Here is a 26,847-nt window from a genome sequence, read left to right on the forward strand (position 1 = left end):
AGTAACAAAAGGAAAGAGTAAGAATATAACTTTACTGTTCACTTATCTAAAAAAGGAATGTATAGTAGTGTAAATTGGATAAGGAAATTCAGAGTTAAATTTAGACAGAGCAGAATGGAGAATAATGAAAGATCCTTACCATGTAAATACAGTTCATGTGCTCTTTCCGTGTTTTTTGCAAGCATCTGATTGTTAGTTTTGTTCTTGTGAGGACAGCTGCTTGCTTGGTGCTGCTTATTGTTTGTTTATTGAGGGGGAGGGGGGGATAACTACTGAGGATTAGTTTCAAATACAATCTGCAGTGTGGAGAGGCCATGTTTACTAGACAATACATGTATGCTGCTGGGTGGGATGTCAACAGACAATAAATGAGTCAAAAGACGGGGAGGCAGATAATACATACAGTTACACTACAATTTCTAGATTCTGAAAGCCAAAGGCTATGCATGATATAAGTATGTTTCACAAATGACAGTATCACAACTTAAATATTGCATACTAAGTCAGAAATATAACACATATTCCTTGACTTCATTACAGCAATCCATAAATTGAATGAAACTACTGAAGGTTGAATGGCCAACACACAAGGTCATTAAATGCCCTGTATTTGATTTAGTATGGCGTACAATGTAGCACTATGGAATGCATTACTTTAATGCATGAGGCCACAAATATGTAAAAGTAATGGCTACTGCTCTTCTACTTTTCAAGTACTATTAATAAAAAGATAACATGGATTATTAGGATTGTCTCATTTATAATCCTTATTTTAATATGTGGTATGCACAACAAATGGGTTTGCTCCAATCCACCATTAGGAGAACTCAAGTGCCCCTCTGCCATACTATTTCTGAATTCAAACTTGCCTTACAAAGCCATCTATGATAGCACAAAGGTAAGTAGAGACACAAATGTAGCGGCAGAACATCATATCAGATTGCTGTTTCATTTTGCCATATGATTGTGAATGACTTCCAGTAAAAGAAATATAGGTTTTGTCATGAAATAGCTTGACATTATATTGTAATTTTTCTCACCATGGTCAGTTTGCTGATCTGTTGTGATGGAATCAGAGAACAAAAAGCTTAATTACAAGCTATTGCAAGCTAATTGAAAACCACAACCTACACCTGATATATATATATATATATATATATATATATATATATATATATATATATACACACAAGTTAACCCGTGCATGATACTCATGCATTCTAGTCAAATCAAGCTACTTAAGGTGTTAAAAAGGTTCTTGTCATGCATTTGGGCCTAGCCCAGGCCTCCTCAGGGGAAGAGCGTTACTTCCCGACGCAAGCGCCCTTTTTTAACGTGGTATTGTCCACATGTCACCACCTCATAATTTTTCTCCATCACCTAATCCTTCATCTTCATTGCCACATCCTTCATCAAGCTACTTAAGGTGTTAAAAACTCCCCACTGTCACCCCCGGCAACCACCAACCACTCCCAACTGTCACTTCTCCTTTAAGAAATATATAGGTCAGTGTATAACTCTCCCCAGCAGGTGGCGCTGCAGCTTGGGTTTTTTCCCCCACACACGCCACTAGGCATTTATATAGTAGATATATATATATATACTACCATGCACCGGTGGTGTCCATGGAGATAATGAGGCCTGCTGCATGACAGATGCAGAGGGTTGAAGCCCCTGGTTCCCTCCTCCCAGCCTCCCTGCACTGGGGCCCCCAGCTCACTAGTTCCGCATCTGTATGCGGACTCTACAAGAACTCTGAAGTTGACATGTGGTATCCAGCAACAAGAAGTTAGCAGCGGATCCTTTAAGTACTGTAAGTTGCACGATTGGATTGAAATCATGGAAATTTGGAGACCAAATCAATACCTTGAAGTCTTTGTAATGCTCCTCTAACCATTTCTGAACAATTTTTGCAGTGTAGCAGAGTACATTATGCTGCTCAAAGAGGCCACTCCAGCAGGGAATTCCATTGCCATGAAGAGGTGCATCATCATCATTTATTTATATAGCGCCACTAATTCCGCAGCGCTGTACAGAGAACTCATTCACATCAGTCCCTACCCCATTGGAGCTTACAGTCTAAATTCTCTACTATAGACACACACTCACACACACAGACAGACAGACAGGGAGAGACTAGGGTCAATTTTTTTTTTTTAAAAAACCAATTAACCTACCAGTATGTTTTTGGAGTATGGGAGGAAACCGGAGGACCCGGAGGAAACTCACGCAAACACAGTGAGAACATACAAACTACACACAAATAAGGCCATGGTCGGGAATCGAACTCATGACCCCAGTGCTGTGAGGCAAATGTGCTAACCACTACGCCACTGTGCTGCCTGTGCACTGTGTCTGCAACAATATTTAGGTATTTAGGTGATACACGTCAAAGTAACATCCACATGAATGCCAGGAACCAAGGTTTTGAAGCAGAACATTGCCCAGAGCATCACTCTTTCTCTATGGGCTTGCCTTCTTGTAAATAGTGCATTGTGACAGGATGGACCGCCTATGCAACCCTGTCTGTTGTTGCTGGGAACCATATGGGGCTTACTTTGCCACCTTTCCCTTTCGTTATCCCAAATTAATGTTCTCACCATTGTAGGAGGGGCTTACAAATGCTACCACCACTGGACTCCTTTACCGGCATCCAAAACCAGGTTTCTTCTGGATAACTGATGTTGCTAATGTACCCCATTACTGGTGTACCTGGGCTAGTACTCTTGACCTCTTCCTATAGATCAGGGTTACTGTGGATGGATCCCCCCTGGCCTATCACACTGACCAGAGCTGCTGGGTAGCAGGCAGAGCAGTGGTACTGGATGCTGGGTCCAAATCTCAGAAACAGCCGGGAACGGATTAGATTTTGGGTCTATTCTGTAGGTAACAGGATTTTCAGCATGGAAGACATTTTCAAGTAGGTCTTTGAAGCAAATAATGTTTATTTGCAGTCATACTGATTGAAGGTACCGGTGATCAGGTCAGATGGAACCAGAAGAACAATTTTCAATACAAGTCAGTGCTTTTTATACAGTTTTGGACACAGTTTCACAAGGTAAGCCAGCCCCCTTGAGGTCTGATCTAATTTTAGAATCAGGATGCAATTTGTTTACCCAAACATGGATTTATATGCAATGCAAAGCTAACAATATTTACACTTATCTGTGATATTCTAAAAATTGCTGTGATTTCCTGCATCTTATTTTTAGATGCAGAAAATCTAGTAGCAAGTCTCAATTAAACCTTCCTGTGCCTTCAGGTGCTGAACCCCCCCACATCTAAGGTCTAATCAACATGAGATTAACATGGGTCCTTTCTTGAGACAACTGCAGAATACACATTCCCAAATAAAGTCACAAAACCCCAAACTAGTCATTTCCCCACATCACAATACACAAAATACTTCCTCCACAAAGGCTTATTGTATCAGATATATACCTCAGAAGTCATGCATTTCCTCTAGCAAGGTTAAAACAAACACATTTCTTCCCCTGGTCTCAGAAAAAAAGATATCTCTTTTACCAACATTCCAAGAATATCAAATATAAGTACATTTGCAATTATATAAATAAGCGCCCTGCACTATTTCCTTTAATTGAATTTATACCATAAGTTACTTATAAGTGATCCAGTCACATGTATCCTGGTGCCATCTCTTCCCGAGATAAACTACACACATGCACCCAACTACCCACAGGATGTAAAAGAAAACGTCATTAATTAAACCAGGCCACATTCTTCTATTGTTCCATAGTTCAGTACTGGCAGTCACGTGCCCTTTGTAGGCGCTTATAGTGGTGGACAGCGGTAAGCATGGGCACTTTGACCGGTAGTTGTGTTCTGACACCTTTCTATCATAGCTAGCATTACATTTTTCAGCAGTTTGTGCTACACTAGCACTTCAGTGGGATTAAAACAGACAAGGTAGCCTTTGCTCCCCACGCGCATCAATGAGCCTTGGGCGCTCATGTTCCTGTCTCTAGTTCACTTGTTGTTCTTCCTTAGACCACTTTTGGTAAGTCCTAACCACTGTATACTGGGAACACCCCACAAGACCTGCCGTTTTGGAGATGCTCTGACCCAGTTGTCTAGCCATCACAAATTGGCCCTTGTGAACATCGCTCAGATCCTTACACTGCCTAATATATTCCACCCCTTGACGACTGCCATTTTGACAAGATAATCAATGAAATTCACTTTATCAGTGACTTTAATGTTGTAGCTGATCGGTGTATATATCACATTGAAAACTTCCAATTTGTTTCCATGACCTGATTCATGATTATGGGATGTATTTTTTTTCCATTTAATAGCAATCCCAGAGATTAATATAGGCACTGCACTCTAAGGGGGAATTCAATCCGTAATAACGCTGCATTAAGCTGTCGAAGTCAGCATATTGGATAAAGTCATTTCAATTAAAATCGAACAAACTTGGTTGTCTTTGTTTGAAAAGATGCATACGGTACGCTACGGCGTGAAAGGGCACCCTACGACGTGGAAGGGCGTACGCAGCTGCAACACGTGGCAACGACAGTATTTAGTCTTTTACATACATTCGCACAAACATGCACACTTGTAAAATAGTACACATTAATGGTAGTTGCAACACATAGTCATTTATGTCGAAATATAGTAGTATTTATATGTAATATTATAAGCTATAGGCATATCAGTAAAACATATGGTACACGTTGAAGGAATCTAGTCATGTGTGGTATCATACTAATCCTCTTCGCATTTGCAACTGTCCGGTTCACTCTGCGAAGGAATCGCAGAGTGCATACGCAAGTTATTAATGTTAAGGAATTATGGACTATTATGATGAGTAATCTTGGCTATGATCTGCAAAATGGACCCTCCTGATGCCTGGACCAATAGAAGCCAGCCACACCTTTGCATTGTTTTACTGTATCTCTGTTTGCATATAAGCAGCAGCTCCTCATCCAGAGTTCAGTCACTTAGACCACAGACTTCAGGACTGAATGCCTGTTCACTGGATCCAGAGCGCCTGCGATAAGTAACGGCTGTACTTATTATTATTTCGCTTGAATATATTCTGCTACTTTTTGAGAATAAATCTTTGTGCATTGGAAACACAAATCGAGATTCGACAATCATTATTGGATAGCGAGAAAACGCTTATAACAAATTGGGGGCTTGCAGCGGAGGTTTCGTTGCCGGACGATACGCAAGACCAACGGATTTCGGTTCCGCAACAAAGGGTGGAGACGCGACATAAACGGGTAAGAATGCAATGTGTTCAAAACCTAAATTGTACTCTGTGTTGTGAAACCGAATGTCCGTTTTGCATTATCTAAGGTACGCTAACTGAACCTAGGGACAAGAGAGAAAACTGTTTCTATTTACTGTCATTGTGCGTTTTAACTGTATTACATTGCTTAGCAGGGTTGTCCAACCTTTTAGCTTCCCTGGGCCACATTGGAAGACGACGAGTTGGTTTGGGCCTCACATAAAATACACTAACACTAACGATAGCTGATCATCCAAAAAAACATAGAAAACATAGTTAACATATTAAACTTACTTGGAAATGAAGTTAGTAAGAGCTAGGAAACCTGTTGCAGAATCATGATTAAAGCAGTAGTCCCATTACCAGCTACAATTTAACTTACCTGCATCTGCCCCTTAGTGGGGTTCGGGGAATTAAATGGCAAAAACTTTTTTTTCCTCTCTTTCTGCACCCATGAATCATTTTTTTTATTGACCAGTTTGAAATGGTCACCGATATAGGTAGCATCAGGAGGACTAATAGAAATCTACAGAGATTTAAAGATAGGGTGGCGGGAAAAATGGCTCATGGAGCAGCCTCCGATAAGGGTAACAGTGGGTGATATTTTCACCCTACTCAGCACTGCACATTTAAAATGGTTTAAAATATTAAAAATACAATCATCTCTTAATACTTATATTAGGTACATACAGAGAACACAGCTAGTTCATAATTGCATGGTGCAGAAAGTCCAAATTCAGAGTAACAACAATAAGATACTGGATAATCTTTCACTGCTGCTGATAGTTCGCGCGGGTGACTCCTCTGTGCTGCGCTACACAATGGATGTTGGGTGTGATGACGTCACCCCCGACATTCACTGCGAGCACCGCACGTAGGAGGAGACCAGGGAGGGAGCCGGAGCACCAGCTGACGTGAACGCAAGGTAAGTATTTTTTTATTTTTTTTTGCAGGATATTTTTTTCATTAACAGCGCTGCCCCCTTGCCACAACCGCTGGGCCACATTTACAGGCGGGCTGGGCTGCATGCGGCCCGCGGCCCGCGGGTTGGATAACCCTGGCTTAGCGTATGTGTACTTCCTGCTTTGCGTACGCGAACTTCCGGTAGATTTGCCACGTGGTTAAACAATCGTTTTGATAGTTGTTATACATGCATACATTAAAACCTCTGGGACATTATTACTATTGTTGGGAACTTTGATTTTCTGCGCAGAAAAGGTGTATGTCGTGTGATTTGGTGACTTTAAATACACTAAGGTTTAATCTATTGTTGAATAGAGTGTCAGTAGCTGTCTGACGAGGCAGGTGCCCAACTGGTGTGCGGTATACAAGGCAGGTATACCGGAGGCGGAAACTGAATGAGTATTCGTGGCGTGCACCCAAGGGTAATCGCATCGCTTACGGATTAGCTTTAAGCGTTGCGATTGCACCGCACGGCAAGGAAAGCCGTGATTGTGACTTGGGAGTAACGGGGAGGAATTACGTTGGTAAGGCTGGTAATTGACTTTACCGGATGCTACCAGTTGTAATAAACTCAACAGATTTTGTTGGAGAGTCAGGGGTGATCAGGGAGCTGATAACCCTTTAATCCGCATTGATATTTCTGTATTAGGGGTCCTCGTTCAATATGAGAGGAAGCGAGTGGACGCGGCTTGTAGCAAATACGTCCACGAGCCGGTAAAATATCTCTAGGGGTAGTGCTGAAATTAGTGGCAGGATATTGTGTTATTTCTGGAACCCTATTTTGTGGCAGGATATTGTGATATTTCTGGGACCCTATTGTTTAACATGGGTGCTAAGCAAACACTAGAGAAGGCCAAGGTACTGCCTAAGGAAGGGCCTATTGGTTCAGCGAGATTTCTCATGTGTAAGAAATATGGTGCATACGCAACTGCGTATTGTGACACGTGGGTCGAAATGACCAAAGATTGTGATAGGCCTTTCCCAACAATAGGGAGTTTTAATGCAGAGGTACTAAATACTGTAAAAGATAAAGTATGGTTGATTAAGTCAACGAAAGTGAGGAATAAAAATAATGATTGTTTGAAATTGTGGCAAATGGAAGGTAACACGTGGCAGAGTAGCGAATGCACAGCTGAAGTAAGCGTGGCGAAAAGCGCGCGTGCGGTGGAAGTAGCCGTTGAGAAGCGTGGCGAACTCAGCGCAAGCGCGCCCCCGCCACCTTATGTGGCGGGAGGGGTAAGTACAGCTGTTATTAAAACTGAAAAAAGAGAAATTGCTTAGTTATATCCTGTTTTAAGTCAGTTTAAAACAAGTGTATCAGAAGATGAAGATGAACCCACTGTAATTTCAGCCATTGCTCATGCTGTTGATATGCTAGAGGTTCAGCGTAAGTATGGGAAAGGAACAATGGCTGAGATAGGTGAGAGTAGTGTGACCACTAGAAGTGATAGCATTCAAAATACTGAAACAGCAAACCCTGTAGTGTCTTCTGAAGACAGTGAACCAGTGGGTGCGTATCCAGTCCGCACAATATCAGTTCCCAATGGGAAGGCGGACAAGGATGGTGTAGTTCCTTTAAAGAATGTTACAATGCATTGTCCCTGGACTAGATCAGAATTACGTTCTATTATGACTGAATTCCCAGATCCTAGAAAAGAATTGGCTAAGTGTCAGAAATTTGTTAAAGACTTAGGAAATGCACACGAACCAACCAATAAGGATTGGCGTGTAGTGTTGAGGGCTTGTCTTCCTCCCAATACTGACATACAAAAATTTATTAAAGATTGTTTGTTGGATGAAGATGACACCTTGACAGATTAGATTAATCAAGAAAATATAAAACAAATTGTCAAACATTTAGCCATCTATTATCCAGTAGTGGTAAACTGGAGTAAGATTTTCACCATAAAACAAAAAGATAGTGAAACTGCAGTGGACTATTTTGGTAGAGCTCTTGCATCAATAACACGGTTCACTGGGATATCAAACATAGGTGAGGACCCACATCACAGGGAAGAAGCTGTAGGAGTACTAATGGATGGTCTTAGGGAAAATTTAAAAACCAGAGTACAAACCTCATTACCTAATTGGAGAGGCATCACGGTAGATTCCCTTAGGGAGTCTGCTGTGGAGCATGATAAAAATATCTTTAGGAAAAAAGAAGAAAAGAGTGACAAGTTGATGACGGTGAGTATACAAGCATTAGAGGGAATGCATACACAACCACCAGCCTATAACCCACATAACAGGAAACGCAGAATGTTGAGATGTTATAATTGCAAAGAAGAAGGACATAAGAGGAAAGATTATACTAAGGGAAGATATAATCCTAATGAAGGGTCGCATAGATATCCTCCAAGGAGGGATTCACATAGACTAGAAGACTCACACCTGCCCGCGCATATTACAGCAGCAAATGCTGCGCGGGAAAGCAATAGTCAGCGCTAGGGGTCAGGTCATACCTGTAGTCTACAGCCAGTGAGGTTAACTGAGAGTCTGAGAGAAGAACCAACAATGATAGTTGACATAGCTGGTAGGAAGCAAACTTTTCTTGTAGATACAGGGGCGGCCAGATCTGTGATAACCTCTCCTTTTAATCTACAGGTGACCAGTAAAACTATTCCAGCTATGGGGGTAACGGGAAGAGTATTGCAATATCCTCTAACTAAACCCGCTGAAGATACTATCGGGCCCCTGCATACTAAGCATTCGTTTCTCTTGGCTGCAGCGGCTCCTACTAACTTGCTAGGGAGAGACTTGTTATGTAAAATGGGATGTGTCATATACTGTACTTCAGATGGTGTGTTCCTAAATATACCCGAGAAGGTCGCTCATGAGGTACAGGATATATTGGACACCCCTCAAAGATAAATGCTACACTCTACTGTTATAGAACAAAGTCAATCTCAAGTAAAGGGGACGTTGCAGGAAATACCGGGTTCACTATGGACCAGAGATGGACAGGACACTGGACTGATGGCAAACGTAGCCCCTGTCATGGTAAATATAAAAAGTGGTAGGATAGCTCCAAAAATCCCACAGTATCCATTAAAACCAGAGGTAAAACTAGGGGTATATCCTGTTATTGAAAGGCTGTTACAACAGGGGATTTTAATTCGTACATCAAGCACAGCAAATAGTCCCATTTTTCCTGTGAAGAAGAGTGGGGGAGGGGCAATAGATTAGTCCAGGACTTAAGGGAAATTAATAAAATTGTTGAGAGCCAATTCCCCATAGTGCCGAATCCAATGGTTGCGAGTGTAGGTAAGCTCCTTCTCCTTATACTGGGTGTCATCTTAGCAATTGGTTTGTGTGTCAAATGTGTTCCTACTGTGTTGAAGTGTGGAAAACAGTCTTCTGGGAGTAACACTGAGAAAGAGACTGAAAGGGTGGTGCAAGACACCGAGATCATGGTATGTGAAGAAGTGTTGTATAACCCTGAACTTGAAACTGTGATTAGGTGATAGTTTATTATACTATCAAAGGGTGGAGCTGTCGAAGTCAGCATATTGGATAAAGTCATTTCAATTAAAATCGAGCAAACTTGGTTGTCTTTGTTTGAAAAGATGCGTAGAGTACGCTACGGCGTGAAAGGGCACGCTACGGCGTGGAAGGGCGTACGCAGCTGCAACACGTGGTAATGACAGTATTTAGTCTTTTACATAGATTCGCACAAACACGCACACTTGTAAAATAGTACACATTAATGGTAGTTGCAACACATAGTCATTTATGTCGAAATATAGTAGTATTTATATGTAATATTATAAGTTATAGGCATATCAGTAAAACATATGGTACACGTTGAAGGAATCTAGTCATGTGTGGTATCATACTAATCCTCTTCGCATTTGCAACTGTCCGGTTCACTCTGCGAAGGAATCGCAGAGTGCATACGCAAGTTATTAATGTTAAGGAATTATGGACTATTATGATGAGTAATCTTGGCGGGAAGATCAGAGCTCATCCCCTGGAGAGATGACCCCCTCCTTTGGATTCCTGAGCTTAAACTAGCCTATGATCTACAACCCCCTGGACCCTCCTGATGCCTGGACCAATAGAAGGAAGCCACACCTTTGCATTGTTTTACTGTATCTCTGTTTGCATATAAGCAGCAGCTCCTCATCCAGAGTTCAGTCACCTAGACCACAGACTTCAGGACTGAATGACTGTTCACTAGATCCAGAGCGCCTGCGATAAGTAACGGCTGTACTTATTATTATTTTGCTTGAATATATTCTGCTACTTTTTGAGAATAAATCTTTGTGCGTTGGAAACACAAATCGAGATTCGACAATCGTTATTGGATAGCGACAAAACGCTCATAACAAAACCTATTACCGTTAATATGATAAATTTAACTAGTTAAATATTATCCTAGTAACGGTAATTATGCGCACTATTACCTCGTAACGGTAATAGTGCACAGGTCGCACTGCTTTCGGCAGTAAAGCGGGCAATTGAATTCCTCCCTAATGTTAATGTAAACAGTTAATGTGAACAGTATCACAGTGATAATTCTGAGGAAAAAAACACACCAATTGCTATGCTAATACTAACGAAAACTACAGGCATACATCCTGTCAATGTAAGTGGGTTAAATGAGGAGATTTAACCCACTTACTCTCTTAATTTGAGGAGAATTTCTCTAGATTGTGTGGAGAAAACATTTGTGTCTTGCTACTATATAATAATATAGCACTCATTTTGGAGTATACAATGTCTACTTATTTGAAACTTAAACATTCTTAGGATATAGATCTATCCTGGAAATAAAACAATAGCTTGTTAGAAAAGTTATTTATTAGACAGCGAAGTACATTAGGTATTATGATTCTGTATACTACTGATAAATGTTAATTGAGGGTTAAGAAAGTGGTGCAAATGAGAAAATTAGGTTGCTACTGAGAATGGAGTCAAACCACTCTAAGATTTTTTTTTCTATATATAATTTTGTTATTGAAATAAAAGTAATGTAATACATTTAGGAAAATATATATAAGTTGCCACTGTATGAATAACACATTGTGCCAAGTATGTTATTGACCTGTATCTGTTTGGTATTGCAGTAGTGCAAAAGGTATAAATTATCAAGATATTAAAACACATATGAAATAGTAAGAAATGCATAGATGTGGCATAACGCTATTATTCTTAATATTTAAGTGTTTATTGTATCCATGCAACAATAAAAAACACCACGGCTTTAATTTATTAAAAAAAGCAAAGCAAGAAAAAAAGTAAATTTGCTCCTGGACAAAACCATGTTATAATTCAAGGGGTACAAATTAGTTTATTATTTTGCACATAAGGAAAAAGCTGCTTTTCATGTGGCACAAAAATACTTGATTGCTTTAATTTAAGACTGAAATTTAAAGTTTAAAGTTGATCTAGGACATGCCCTACCACAATTATAAATCTGTCCCCACATTTTAAATTTACCTCCCTCTCCAATGTAACATGGTTTTGCCAAGGTGCAAAGTTACTCCTTTTTTTTTGCTTTACTTTAATGAATCAGACCCCATATTAGAATAGTTAATTGGTTTACATAATTCATTAAATTGTACCTATCTACAGAACCTTAACATCGAAAGCCGGATTCATTAAGGCATGCAAAATGAACAAATCAGGCATACGCACTTCCGTATTCAACGAAGAGAGGATCTAAAGTTACGGATGTTGATGAATACGGATCTATATCTCTGTTCTAACAGACTATATACACTGCAGTATATGTCCAATTAATATGTGGAATATGAAGTCACAAAAAAGTACAGAGAAAAAAATTAATTAATGTCATCTGTTAATAATATAGGGCCTGATTCATTAAGATCTTAACTTGAGAAACTTCTTATTTCAGTCTTCTGGACAAAACCATGTTACATTGCAAGGGGTGCAAATTAGTATTTTGTTTTGCACATAAATTAAATACTGACTGTTTTTTCATGTTGCGTTCACATTACATTCAATGGTGAATCAAGTCCTCTAGGTACAGTACACATTAATAATATCCTGATTTACGTGTTTAATTTACAAATAAAATAAAAAGTTTTTAAGCCCATATTTTTTATTAATTATAATAGTATTATTAGTTGTTAATTTATTTTATAGAATTTTTTTTCATGTGTTTTTCATGTGTTCTAAAAGGGACTTTATTTTGCACACATGCATGTGCTTAAACTGCACTCTGTTCTGTCTGTTAACATACGGCAATTAATGTTTAGGTAAAGCATACTTACACCCAGATTCAAATTGAAGCATATCTTGAGAACTACTTCAATTTGAATAAGGTCAGAAATAAGCTCAAGGTCTGTGCTCATTTTTTTTAAATGCACATTGTGGGCAGGCAGAGGATGAATTGACAGTGATCCTCCCTCGATACCCGACTAGTAAAAAGACTTGGTAGAGTAAGGAACAGATTGTTAAGGAAAAAAAATAGAGAAAAAATGGGAATGGGATCTTTGAAGTGTGGCTAAGTATGGGGTTTGCAATGGTGAATATATAATGAAGTTCTAATTCTCAGTAATTGCATTTACATGTATATATAGAAAACTGCAGACACCTATCCCTCTAATAACATATTGATATCAAAATTGCCGTTGCCTTGGGTGGCACAGCATGGTGAAAAGTGGTATGATTTTGCAGGGAGTACAGTGTTTAAGAATTTTTACCACCCGGTGGTTTGGTCTGATGACCATATGTGGTCCTTTGCCAGGGGCGGGCTGGCTCAGACTTTCCGCTTTTAGGGCCGGGGGGTAGGCCGGCCGGCCGCCCCCCCGATGCAATTTCTCCGGATTTTTATCTGTGGCCGCATCTGATGACATCAAATACAAAGACATTTAACACAAGTTAGGTGAAATGAACACTAGTGGTAATACAGAGCAAAGTATTAAAGGAATATTGGGTGCCAGGCATCTCTGTTTAAACAAGAAAACTGTTCCTCTTCCTCCACCACAATAAGCATTATAATTACATTAGCATGTAGACTCTCATCAAAGTGACTCTTTCACTTCTGAGTAGCCACACTGCCTGGATGCAGCTGACACCCCTCTCCATATGTGAGCACATTACAAGGGGCTTTCATATAGAGGGACCTCATGCATGCTTTCCTTAGGATAGCCATACTGCCTCTGGAACAACCCCCTTACTATGAATGCACTTCTAATGGTCTCCATATGGGGTTTACTAGCATACAACAGCTTTTTACCAAATACTCAGCCCCTTAGGAGACCCGTGAAACATTTCCCCATTCAGTGGACACCCACACAGCTTTCTTTTTTGCTCACTTTTCTTTAGGCGTCTTTTACTTGTTGGAGGCTCTAGTTGTTATTGAATTTAGAGGGAAGAGAGACCCAATGTCTCTGGTGCCTAATATATGGGATTCCCCTGATGGTGGGGATTCCCCTGTGTGTATGCCCTTTCTGTTAAAGCTCTTGGATCCCATCTGCATCCCCTCACCAGGGACCCTGGAGCTTACTCCCTCCTGGGTCCAGGCTTGCAAGATAGCTACTGTCACACTCAAGCAGGGAAAACACAGTCTTTATAGACTCTGGTACCCCACGTTTGCCTCCTATAGCTGATGCCAGGCTCATTTGCACCATGCCCACTACTTGTGACGGACGCGACTGCCCAAGCCTCTTCTCCACTAGTGCCCGCTCCTGGTGACAGCACATTCTGTCATTGTTTTTTTGTGTGCGCATATGAATGCCGATCAGTATTACACAAGGCGTTTTATAGTGACATTTCTGAAAAAGTTCCTTTAATATGTCAAATTTGAAGCGCAAAGTCCTGTATCAGTCCTGATACCAGTCCTAGGAGGTTGCACTGTCTGTCTATGCCATGTGCCATTGTAAAATGTGCATAAAAGCAAAGACCTATACATATATATATATATATATATATATATATATATATAAATCACAATGTTATTGCTTAGTCAGAAAATATATAGAATATAAAAGTTACTCTCAATTATAATGGTAAATTGAGCAGTAAATCCTAGATGTCCCATTTACTTCAGTTATGAAATGTTGGCAATCGGTCTAGCGCTTAGACATCATTGGCTGCAAAATATTTCCAAAACACACAGTGGTGGATGCATTTGAGAAAAGGAACCAAATGTCTTTTTTTATAAAAAAAACAAAAAACTTTATTGATTTTCTAAATGCAGTGTCAGATTAAAAGAGCACAGTACTCTCACAGTAGTTACCTAATTGAGCAGTGCATTCTTACAGGAACTAATGACTAAGTGCTAAGTGTTTGTAATGTGATCCCTCATAAATGGAGCCATATCATTATTTATTTATGCTCACAGTGGCCTAAACATAAACCAATGGTAGACTACTTTCTTCATGAGGCCGAGCTCTATAAGTCATAAGACAATTGCTGTAAAAAATGATGACATGTTGGTATAATGTTTATGATTGTAAAGAAAATTAGCTTCCAGACGAATCTTGCAGTGTTGCTCATTCTTCAAATAAAGACACAACCATCACAGTATAAGTTAGGACATCATTTAAATTTAAACATTAAGGGTCTGATACAGAATGGGATGTAAGACTGTTTTTTAGTGTAAAATATGCAATTTTGCACTGCGAATGCCCACAAAGGGAACACACACAGATACAGAGATCTGAAACTTGCAGCTCCTTATAACTTGAGAGGCGTAAAAGTGGGGGCAATGGGCGTTTTAAAGTAAGTCAAGTACAGTAAAGGCATATACAATATGTAATATGTCATGTGTTATATTATACATATAACATGATATATGAAAAATGAGTGAAATTTAATACAATAGTAACATAGACCAGAGTCACGTTTCTAGACATCTATAATACTAAAAACAGATATTAAAGTTAATGAAGGCCAATTAAGCAAGTTAGTTCCCCAAGAGAAGAGGTGTACAGTGAGAAAAGTAAAGGGCCAAGAACAGATTCTTCTGGAACCCCAACAGATAATGGGAGTGGAGGGAAAGATGTGCCAGAAGTAGAAACACTAAAGAACCAGCAGGTAGGAAGTGAACCAGGAAGAACTGTGCCACGAAGGCCATTAGAGTGAAGGTTGTGTAGGAGAAGAGGGGGATCAACAGTGTTAAAAGCAGTAGAGAGATCAAGGAGAATGAGTATAGAGAAATTACCTTTATATATTGACCACTTTTGTGAGAGCAGTTTCAGTGGGATGTTGGGAATGATTTGCCTAATTCCAGTGAGTCAAGAATAAAGTGAAAGGAGATAAAGTGAGACAGGTGGTTGTATACCAATCACTCAAGTAGTTTGGAGGCAAAGTGAAGGAGGGTAATAGGGCTGTATTTGGAGAGAGAGGTTGGAATAAGAGACGGTTTCTTTCCAATTGGTGAGATGAGTTCATGGTTAAAAGAGGATGAAAATGTGCTAATAAAGGGAGACAGGTTGAAGATGTGAGCTAGAGGTGGTCATGCATTGGGGGAGCAGAGAAGTTGGGCGGGAATAGGCTTGAGGGGACAGATTGTATGGTGTGGGGAGGTGAGTGCAGAGACTTTGCTTTCAGCTACTGGAGATAATGAATTAAGTGTGGATGGGGGAGTAAAGGTGAAGATGGGTAGAGTATGTGGAATATGGCATAAGGAAATATCTTGTCAAATTATAACAATTCTGTCTTTGAACTAGGTGGGAAAAGGATTGTGAAGGAGGAAGGGAGAGAAGGTGCAGGTGTGCAGAGAAGTTAGTTGAAGGTGTGAAATAGGCAACGTGGGTTAGAATACTGGGTGGATATTAGAGTTTTGGGGCCTGATTCATTATTACATGTAAGACCCATTGCACACCGTGGGGTAAATGTATCAAGCTGAGAGTTTTCCGGCGGGTTTGAAAAACCAATCAGATTCTAGCTATCATTTATTTAGTGCATCATACAAAATGATAGCTAGAATCTGATTGGTTGCTATAGGCAACATCTCCACTTTTCAAACCCACCGGAAAACTCTCAGCTTGATACATTTACCCCCGTATCTTGTGTGAAATTGCTCTGCACACTCTCAGAAACAGACAACGCAATAGCATGCAATTCAAATCCAACGCAAATTACATTTTCGACTGCCTATAACTTGAAGGGCAGAACGGGGGAGAAAAGAGGAGGAGGCATTCAGGTAAAGGAGTGCCAAGGTCGAGTACACTCACGTTTGCCTGATTCAAGCTCTGGGCAAAAGGTACATGCTTTTAGCCATATCACTTGCACCAACTACAAGGTCGGTGTAAGTGTCGACTGATAGTAATAGAGTGGCGTATATGCATGCCCAAACATGTGTTTGCAAGTAAGAGAATTTGCAAATATACATTTTCTGTAGAGTACACTTTAAGAACATCTTTATTTATGTATTCATGTAGAAACATTTCATTTTTTTTAAAATGTATTTTATTAATGATGATAATTTTAGGAATTGTTAATGTGTTATTTTGCTATGTGTTCGGATAGGACTATTTTCACATCTACATTGTGTTTATCCTGCAGTGTATTATATCTGTCTGCAAATCGCAAATAACGTATAGCCAGAGCATACTTGTATCCATATTCAATGTAAACATTTCTTGAGATCCAACAGTAAAAGATGGTGACATGAATGGTGCAAATGTTATCAATTAAGCTGCCCTTAGGTACATTTAGGAAAGACCACCACTTTCCAAACAGATGAATATAATAAATAGATAATGTACCTTATAGCGCTAATTGTTCAAGAACAAGATGTAATAAAATGTTCCTCAACAATAGATGATGAAGATAGTCCTCAATGTGATGAAACACTGAAACAAACTCCAAAAACATACAGATATAGAATAGTATTGTATGGGCATAAGATGACAACAATAAACTCTAAAATGTCACACAGGGGTGGATCCCTCTTCCAGTTTCATGCAATCATGATTGCCCTTCTCTCGAGTGAATAAACCACGTGGGGGAATTCCCTTAGGAAATGTGCTTACAAGATCATAATTAAGGCACATCAGATCAGGAATTTGGAATGATTTCCTGCTGCACTTCCACCTTCAGAAGCCTTCAATACTCCCCACATACGGACGTATGTTTTTGGAGTTTGTTTCAGTGTTCCATCACATTGAGGACTATCTTCATTTATCGTGAGGAACATTTTATTACATCTTGTTCTTGACAATTAGCACTGTAAGGTACATTATCTATTTAGTATATTTCTTGAGATCCGCTTGTTCTTGAATGCGGGGGTACAGATGTGCAATTTACATCCAATTTTAAAAAACACAATTTGTGTTTTCATTGCATTCGACAATCAGGCTCTTGAAGTATGTTTATTTAGCAATTGAAAGGGCAGTGCTGTAAAGATGAAAGGATGAAATTATAGTGAAGGAAATCGGGATAGGAATGAGGTTTTCTCCAGTGGCGTTTTGAAATGTGTGAGCACTTTTACAGGTAGTTGTCCGTTTGGTGCGCTATGGAGAACCCAGGATCAAAGAGGTGAAAACAGCTGAGGTTCGCAATGGGCTACTGAGGCTCCAAGGATGAGATGAGGGACTTCCTTTCAACCAAAAGACTTGGTGTCTTGGGGATCGTGTTTGCCTGACAAAAGTGGGGTGACACTTAAAATGAATGACTGCTTGCCGGCAGTAGGAGAAAGTAAAGACTGAGAAATGATGTCTTGCTGTGGGGGTCATTGTCAGTTAACTTTGGGTACTCTCTTCACTGTTGGGTGAAGGCAGATAGTCTGTTGGTGCACTGACATATTCCCAGTAGGGTAAAAAAAATAAAAAATGCAAATGATGTCACCGTTCATTTTCAAAGTACTTCATGGCAGCCTTTACTATGGGTTTGCTTCCATTTTGCTTAGCTACAGACAGGACAAACAAAAACATACCCTCAAAGAGTATATAAGCCAGCTCCTCCTCTGCCTCCAAGTCAATTTAGTACTTCCCAAGATGCTTTCTAAAACATAAAAGCATATAATACAACCTGGGAATATCCTAGCCTGGTGAGACCTCTCACCACAGATACATCCTACAGATGGGTGAGATCTTTCCTATTAATTGTACCGATATCTACACCTTTGATATCTCATTTAACTTGGTTTATTAGGTGTACTGGCCTATTCCCTTTTGTTGCATGATAATGAGGCTGTACTTGCTGTGATTAAACAAGGTATTAATATCACCTCAACCAGTCTGCACCTCGTTTCTCACAAATTGTGGACTATAAAAACACATACTTTACAAGCCTTCTGGTTCATGGTGATTGTCAATCATATTTAAACTTGTATATATTGTATTTTTAAGTGGTAATATGTCTGACAGCATGGATTTTATATTGTATATACATGCAGACTAGTCCATTGTTTCAGCCTAGGTAAAAGGATTATTTTCCACCATTACTGAGTGAATGTACATCACACCAGGATATATCATGTTTTAAGATGGGGAAAAGGTCCACAGAGAGAGCTCTACTTTTTGTGAAAAGGTAAACACAGAAAATGATCAGACAGGTCCTGAAACTCCTGAGAAGTTCACTTCTGCCTTTAAAAGACAGCTCCTGAGAACAGCCAATGGGCATTCACTACCCAGTGATAGCTGAAGTGTGGCTGGTGTTGTGATCTAGGTCTCTGCCAGGAAACAGGGAACGGACAGTTGGTCTCTGGAGCACTGCCTTTGTCCTGATCTATCGATACAGGACTTGGGGAGCTGTGTTTCTGCTTTGCTCGTAGCCTCAAAGGAGAGAGGGTCTGCGTCCCAGGAGAAGTGTGGATAGAATGAACTCATTATACCCTGTATGTTGTCTGTGCCAGACTGTAGTGCTGTTTGTTAGGGGCTATTATTTAAATATTATTATTGCTATTTGGTGCTACCAGTTTGTTAAACACAGTTATATTATTTTGGATATTGTCTGGGTGTGTCACGGAATTTAGCAGGGATGGACGCTAACCAGTTTTATCGCAATTGAACAGGGAGGCGCAGAGTCTAACATACCTTCGGTATTCACCAGGGACCCCCGCAAGATAGTTTGGGCTAAGCTGCAGAGGGTACGTAGGTCACGGTTCTCCAAGACAGTCACCAGTGTAGCGACAGCAGTAGAAAGGCGTAGTCATACGGTCCAAGTCAGCGTCAGCTGAGCAGAGCTGACACAGAGGATCCAGATAGTAGTCAGGTCAAGCCAATAATTAACCCAGCCAGTCAACAAGGTACAAATCGTTACACAGGAGAGAAGTAGAGAACAAGCCGAATCAGAACCGAAGTATGCAGGAACAAAGGTAACAGGAGACGCTGGAGCAGGCTGTGAACCAATACTCTGGCACCCTAATGGCGCAAGAGGATTCTATATAAGCAATAAGGTGCACCCTGATTGGGTGAATGAGATTTGGCAGTCAGACATGCTGAACGCCAACAAGTGAGTGGGGAAAGCATCCTGTTGGTTGCCTAGCAACAGGATGCGAGTTTGCTGAGCATGCGCATGCATAACGTGCATAGGGAGCGTCCTGTTGCTAGGCAATGGTACGCGGCTGTCAGATGGACACAGGCGTCCATCTCCTGCACCTAGTGTCAGTGCGGAGACGACACCTGACAAGGAGATTTTTAACCTTGGACGGGTACTGGGTATGCCAACTGTGCAGTACAGAGTAATAAACTAAGCCCAGTATCATCACGCTTGCCTTGCCAGATATAGAATTTTTGCCCATCTTTCTTCTGACAATAATTTTTGTATGGTGTCTATTTGGATTCCCAGAAATTTCATCTGTTGGTACAAGATGACTCTTTCTTATTCAATACCCATCCATGTTGTTGTATAAAACTTCACTTCTAAACTGGGCTGTTCTGAGGCTGATTATTCTACAATAATGACGCCCAGATTCTGCTACCAATGTAAGTAACACCTTGGCTAAAATTCTCAGGGATGTTGCCAGACCAAAAAGTAGGCATGGCAACTGAATATGTCACCCCATTATCCAGAGGCTAAGAAATCTCCCTTGCTGTAATCCTACAGGAACATTAAAGTAAAAACCCAGAAGGTCTATGGATATCATAAAGTCTGCTTTGCTGATGGCTCTTACAATGGAATTCACTGATTTCATTTTAAAATATTTGGTCCCAAACAAACTTCTCAAATCCAAAACCTTGCAAAAAGGCTGCTGAATTTTTCTACAAATTGGAACATTTTGGAATAAAAAACCCTTTGTTTTGCTCCTAGGACATATTAGATTGCTTTGATCTTCAATAAACATTGAAACTTTCATATAACACTTCCATCTCTACTTTGTTAGATGGAGTTTTTGACCAGCCAAAGAAATTTCCTTTATGGAAATGACTGAATTCCATTCTGTATCCCCTTTTTATAATGTCCAAAACCCACTGATTTGAGCTGGAGTGGATGTGAATGTGCGTTTCTGCCCCCTATTGATTTCATTGAGAGTTGTTCCTGATAATAGCCATTGTTGTGTATTGTGATTTGTTCTTCCTTCCTTAGGTCTGAATGGCCGAAAGGACTGTTTAGGTACAGTATATAAATTTTGGCTGGAATTTTGCCTTCCTGGATTATAATTCTTTGTCTCACTGAACTGCTGCTGAGAGGATAAAGATGGAAAATTTTCAGTCCTGCGATCTTGTTTCAATCTGTTTGATTTCCCACCAGACATGTTCCGCATCATAGTATCGAATGTTTCTACAAAAAGAACTCCTTTAAATGGAGGGTTAGCAAGAGCTATGGCGATGCCATATACTCTCTCTGAGGGGGCATTTTTGTTTGACATGTCTCTAGTTAAACAAAATTGAAGCAAACCCATTGTAAAAGCTGGTATTGAGGAGTGAAGGGGAAAGTTATTATCAGCAAAACCAACACAGTACAACAGTGATGGGTGCTCCTGAGATGAAAAATTGCCATGGACTTCTGGCAGTGAAAGAGTTAAATAATCCTTTATGTCATGCTGACTCCCCTAAAAGCAACGGTCTTTGGCAAGAGCTAGAGTATATTGCTTAACTGCAAACCAATTTTTCCTGTAAATGAAGAAGCACTGTTCCAATTTTAGGCAACACTTCACAATTAAACATCTCAGTGAATTTTCAATATATAAAAAGAATAATTGCAAGAAGTCATTGTAGAAAACATGCAGTACTCTGACATTAAGATAGTGGTCAGTGGTTGAAGTGGAAATTTAGAAACAGCGGTATGAAAATGTACGTCTATGGAATTTAATAGCTTTACAATGAAGGCAGTAGGAGAATTAGCTGTTTGGCATACCACCGTGCACCAGCCAGTGGCGGATCCAGGGGGGGGGGAGCGATCGGGGCGATTAAACACACAATCAGAGCAGCGGGACAGCACACTGCCACTGCTGAACGGACCTGCACATACTGTGCAGCCGCCGGCAGCCTTAGACATCAGAAAGGGGGCGAGGCCTAAGTCACCCCCCCCTAAAATCGCCCCGGGTAGGACAAATGTCTAGATCCGCCCCTGTAATTTATAGAAATCTGATTAATACACAGTCCAATTTAGATTGTTGTAGCCTGCCCAATCTGGTCTATAAAATTAATGTGCTCATCCCTATTACCAGATACTATATGATTAATATGACCTATGATACACAGAACTAATGATAAAAGTTTACTAATATATATGCTTAATTGATCTAATCTCAAGAACAGTGTCAATATGTAAAGTATTCGTCATTCTAAACTACAGAACTAGATAGAATCAGTTGAACACAGATGCAAATAAACTGGTAACTATGAAAACCCCACACTTTTTTTTTTACAGCACACATGCCTGCCATCGAAAAAAAAAATTAAAATAATGGTTTATGCTATGTCTTTGTCTGAATAAAGTGTAGCCATCCCGGAGATAAAGACGCACTGAGTCAAGCAATTAAATAGCTAAATAAATGAATCAGCAGAGCAGAAGTGGCAAATGTAATTACTGCTTAACTCTAGGAAGGGGAAATAATTATGGGGTTCATGAACCACATGTCACTTGTCTCCCAAACCATGTGTTTTGATTATTCTAGATCAGGCTCTACGGCTATAGTGGCATTTTTCAGTTTAGTGATGAAATCTCATGAGTTTAATCATTTAAGTAAGTACAATGGGACTTGACGCAGTATATTTTGGAATAAATAACACCTTGATGTGTTCTCTATTTCAATGAGCATTTCCTAAAATGTGGCATCATAGAACTGAAAGAAATCATTGCACTACAACATAATTAAAAATCACTTGAGTAGCAGAGGTTCTAGGAAACAATGTCTTACAAAATAAGTATTCTGTTATGCAAGTATTTTTTATATTGTTAAACTAAAAATTGCAGACACAGAGACCTCTTAAGACAAAAAGATAAGGCCCAGTTGAAATCATATCAAAGAAACATAGAGTTGCGCAGAAGTATCCAAATTCGTCATTTAATATTTGAGATATTTAAATGCCAATTTGGGTACTTCTGCGCAACTCTATGGGGCATATTCAATTAGCTTTCCGGTTCTGCGCAGTATTTCCGTTAATACGGTACCGCATTAACGCAGATTTTCATACGTACCCTATGGGCTGCGAATGAAAATCCACATTATTGCGGTACCCATTCCGGCGCGATCCCGCGGACCGGAAAGCTAATTGAATATGCCCCTATGTTTCTTTGATATTGTCTATATGGAGGATTGCCTCCTTTTTGAGTTGCTGCATTTGATACCCAGGGGTTATTGTTATTATTTAGATTTATGTGTTTTATATTAGCGCTAGAGATTGAGTTTGGTTGATCCAGTTCAAATCATGCAGCAAAGTATGGATTTCTGAGCTCGTAAATAAAAACTCATTAGAATTATTGGAAACTATAAAATAATTGCAATATTATGAAGAGGCAATGAAGGCCTATCATAAAAGTGAAGCAAAAAGTAAAAGGGGAACAGATGCCTTCATCTTTTCTCAGTACAGTATAGAAAATAGTAAGTAGTGCTATTTTTGGTTCAGATGACACGCCTTATAAATACCATAATATAATTGTGTCCTGGGCTGTATCTTGATGAAATTAACTGTGTTTGTACACTGATAATGTGAGCCCCAAAATAGTAATAAAAAACAATATCCACAAAAAGTGATGAAAATGTTTTGGAAAGCATTTTTGGAAAACATAATAAAATGTGTACATTTCATTAAATCAAGCTCGCTGCCTAGGTGTAATCCTTGACTCACACCTATCCTTTGTTCCCCACATTGACTCTATATCTAAATCCTGCTACATACATCTAAAGAACATTTCCAGAATTCGCACATATCTCACGTAAGACACTGCAAAAACCTTAATTCATGCACTTATCATCTCCGGCATTGACTATTGCAATTCCCTCCTTACTGGTCTTCCCAAAAACAGACTCAAACCCCTACAATCTATTTTGCACGCTGCGGCAAGACTGATTTTCCTTGCAAATCGTTAGTCCTCTGTTGAATCACTCTGTATGTCTCTATACTGGCTGCCTGTTCTGTACCGAATCCAATATAAAATACTTTTACTAACCTACAAGGCCATCAACAAAGATGCACCAACATACATCTCCTCTCTTGTCTCAAAATATCTCCCAACTCGGCAACTCCGTTCTACACAAGATCTGCGCTTCTCATGCGCCCCAGCGTCACGGCCGTCACCTTGACGACCGGGACGTCATTTCCTCTTCCTGTCCGGCCGTCACCAGGGCAAGGGCCGGACGCTAGTACACTAGCAATGCGTCCCGGCGGTGCTGGTAGCCGGGCGCATGCGCATAGCAGGCAGCCTGTGGGCTGATTCTATGAGGCTGATTAACAGGCATTAGCCTGCAACTGTGCAGGTCAGGGGCAAGCCCTGATTGGCCCTGCTGGATACTAGTAAATTAGCCTGCAGGAATGTGTTCAACTGCTGATTGGTCTGTGTCTGTATTTAAGGCAATGAGGTCTGCTGCCTCATTGCCGTTTATAGCTCCAGTGAACACCTGATTGGCAGAGTAGACTCCAGGTTGTGTTGTGCTGGCTGGAGGGGTTCCTAACATTATAACCGGCCTCACACTGAGACGAGGTAGTGATGGATGAAAGCGGATCCATACCGTCTCCGGCACAAGCCTTAGCAGGCCATGTTGAGTCCCTGTACCAGATGATCCAGGGATCGGCTGAGCCTTTGTCCGTTCAGGAGGAACTTGCAAAAACCTCGCAATCCACTCCGGATTCCACCTGTGAACCCAAAATGAATTTACCGGACTGGTTCTCCGGAAATAGATCCCTGTTCCGGAATTTCAGGGAGAGCTGCAAGCTCTATTTTCGGTTGAGACCCCGCTCCTCCAGTACAGAGCAACAAAGAGTTGGGATTATCATTTCCCTTCTACAGGGTGACCCCCAGTCCTGGGCTTTTTCCTTGGCGCAGACCAGTCCTGCCATGCAGTCAGTAGACGCTTTCTTCGAGGCATTAGGTCTACTATATGATGACCCGGACCGTATGGCCTCCGCTGAAGCTCATCTATGGGCCTTGAAACAAGGCCGGCGGTCAGCAGAAGAATACTGCGCTGAATTTCGTAGATGGTCACCTGATAGTGGATGGAATGACCACGCCTTCCGTAGTCAGTTCCGTCTAGGCCTGTCGGAACAGATTAAAGACTCTTTGGTGCAATACCCAACTCCTACCTCATTGGAGGATCTGATGCACCTCGCCATTAAAATTGACAGAAGAATTAAGGAGCGCAAGTCTGAGAAGGAGGCATCTTCTCTTCCATCTGCCTTGATTCCTGTTGTCACGGATGACGAGGAACCTATGCAACTTGGAGCGTATCGTCTCTCCCCTGAGGAGAAAGACAGGAGGCGATCACAAGGCCTATGTCTTTATTGTGGCACTAAGGGCCATTTCTCCCGTTCCTGCCCTAACAAGCTGGGAAAAGAGCATGCCTAGGGAACGAGGGGAAGGTTCACCTAGGTCTGCAAATTGTTTCCTCAAAAAATGCTGTGTTAATCCCTGCACAACTCACGTCTAGTGCCGGTTCGGTGAACCTGTCGGCCTTCATTGACAGTGGAGCTGCGGGCAACTTCCTTGACATCAAGTTTGCCCGCTCTGCTGGGATTCCACGGATTAAACTCAAATCCGCCATTACGGTATGTGGCTTAGATGGTAGTCCATTGCCAGGCGGCAAGATTACCTGGGAGACCCCGCCACTACAATTGAACATTGGCGCTCTTCACTCGGACACCATAGTCTTCTTTCTTATCGAATGTCCATCAGTTTCTTTGATTCTGGGCCACCCCTGGCTATCCGGTCATAACCCTGTCATGGATTGGGTAAAAGGAGAAATTGTCCAGTGGAGCTCTTATTGTACACAGTCTTGTTTGACACTACCTCTGCGTGTGATTTAGCCTATTCCGGAGCAACTTCCTTCACAGTATCATGAGTTCTGGGATGTTTTATCCAAAAAGGCTGCTGACACTCTACCACCGCACTGGGAATTCGACTGTGCCATCGAGCTCATTCCGGGTTCTAAATTACCCAAGGGACGCTTGTACTCTCTCTCTGGTCCAGAGACCAAATCCATGCAGGAATACATTGACGAAAACTTGGAGAAAGGCTTCATCAGGCCATCCAAGTCCCCAGTAGGAGCAGGATGCTTCTTTGTATCCAAGAAGGACGGTGGACTCAGACCCTGTATCGAATACCGAGGGCTAAATCTCATTACGGTTAAGAACACCTACCCCCTTCCTCTTATCTCCGTACTTTTTGACCAACTAAGAGGGGCAACTATCTTCACAAAAATTGATCTTTGTGGTGCTTATATACTCATACGTATTAGAGCAGGTGATGAGTGGAAGACGGCATTCAACACGCTCTCGGGCCACTACGAATATCTGGTCATGCCGTTTGGCCTTAGTAATGCCCCTGCAGTATTCCAGGATTTGATTAATGAGGTGTTACGTGAGTTTCTGGGACACTTCATTGTTGTCTACTTGGACGACATCCTCATATATTCAGAATCGTCAGTACACCAGGGTCATGTCAGACAAGTCCTGCAGAAATTGCGAGAACACCATCTCTGCGCTAAACTCGAGAAATGCGAGTTCGAGGTCCAGAAGGTATCCTTCTTAGGTTATATAATCTACTCAGAAGGTTTCTCCATGGACCCAACCAAGGTCCAAGCAATCCTGGACTGGGTACAGCCGAATAACCTCAAGGCGGTCCAGAGATTCCTGGGATTTGCCAATTATTACAGGAGATTTATTGGTGGCTTTGCTGATATCGTGGCCCCTATCGTCACTTTGACTCGCAAGGGAAGCGATCCAGCTAATTGGTCTCCACAAGCAATAATGGCATTTGAAACCCTGAAGAAAGCCTTCATGTCTGCTCAGGTCCTTAGACACCCGGATCCTAAGGTACCGTTTATTCTTGAAGTCGATGCCTCTGACGTCTGTGCCGGGGCCATCCTGTCACAAAAAGATCCCCATACTCACCACTTACATCCATGTGCCTATTTTTCCCGTTAGTTCTCTTCAGCGGAAACCAACTATGACGTTGGAAATCGAGAGCTGTTAGCAATTAAATGGGCATTTGAGGAATGGCGACATTGGTTGGAAGGCGCTGCACACCAGATCTCCGTTATAACGGATCATAAGAATCTGCAGTATATACAGTCGGCCAAACGACTGAATCCTCAACAGGCTCGT

General features: G+C 41.0%; 1 protein-coding gene across 17 annotated transcripts in view; it reads right to left on the reverse strand.

Annotated features, from left to right (window-relative positions):
• Positions 1–26,847, reverse strand: part of LOC142158631 (poly(rC)-binding protein 3-like) — a 1,531,228-nt gene that overhangs the window by 473,418 nt on the left and 1,030,963 nt on the right. Inside the window, exon 1 of one of the 17 annotated variants that reach the window (XM_075212778.1) lies at positions 140–157. The exons of the other annotated variants lie outside the window; for them this stretch is intronic. The gene's annotated coding sequence lies outside the window, so the exon portion shown is untranslated. Of the gene's footprint in view, positions 1–139; positions 158–26,847 lie in introns of those variants that run through there. 17 annotated transcript variants of the gene reach the window in all.

This window comes from Mixophyes fleayi, chromosome 5 (assembly GCF_038048845.1).
Source record: "Mixophyes fleayi isolate aMixFle1 chromosome 5, aMixFle1.hap1, whole genome shotgun sequence".
Taxonomy (NCBI): Eukaryota; Metazoa; Chordata; class Amphibia; order Anura; family Limnodynastidae; genus Mixophyes; species Mixophyes fleayi.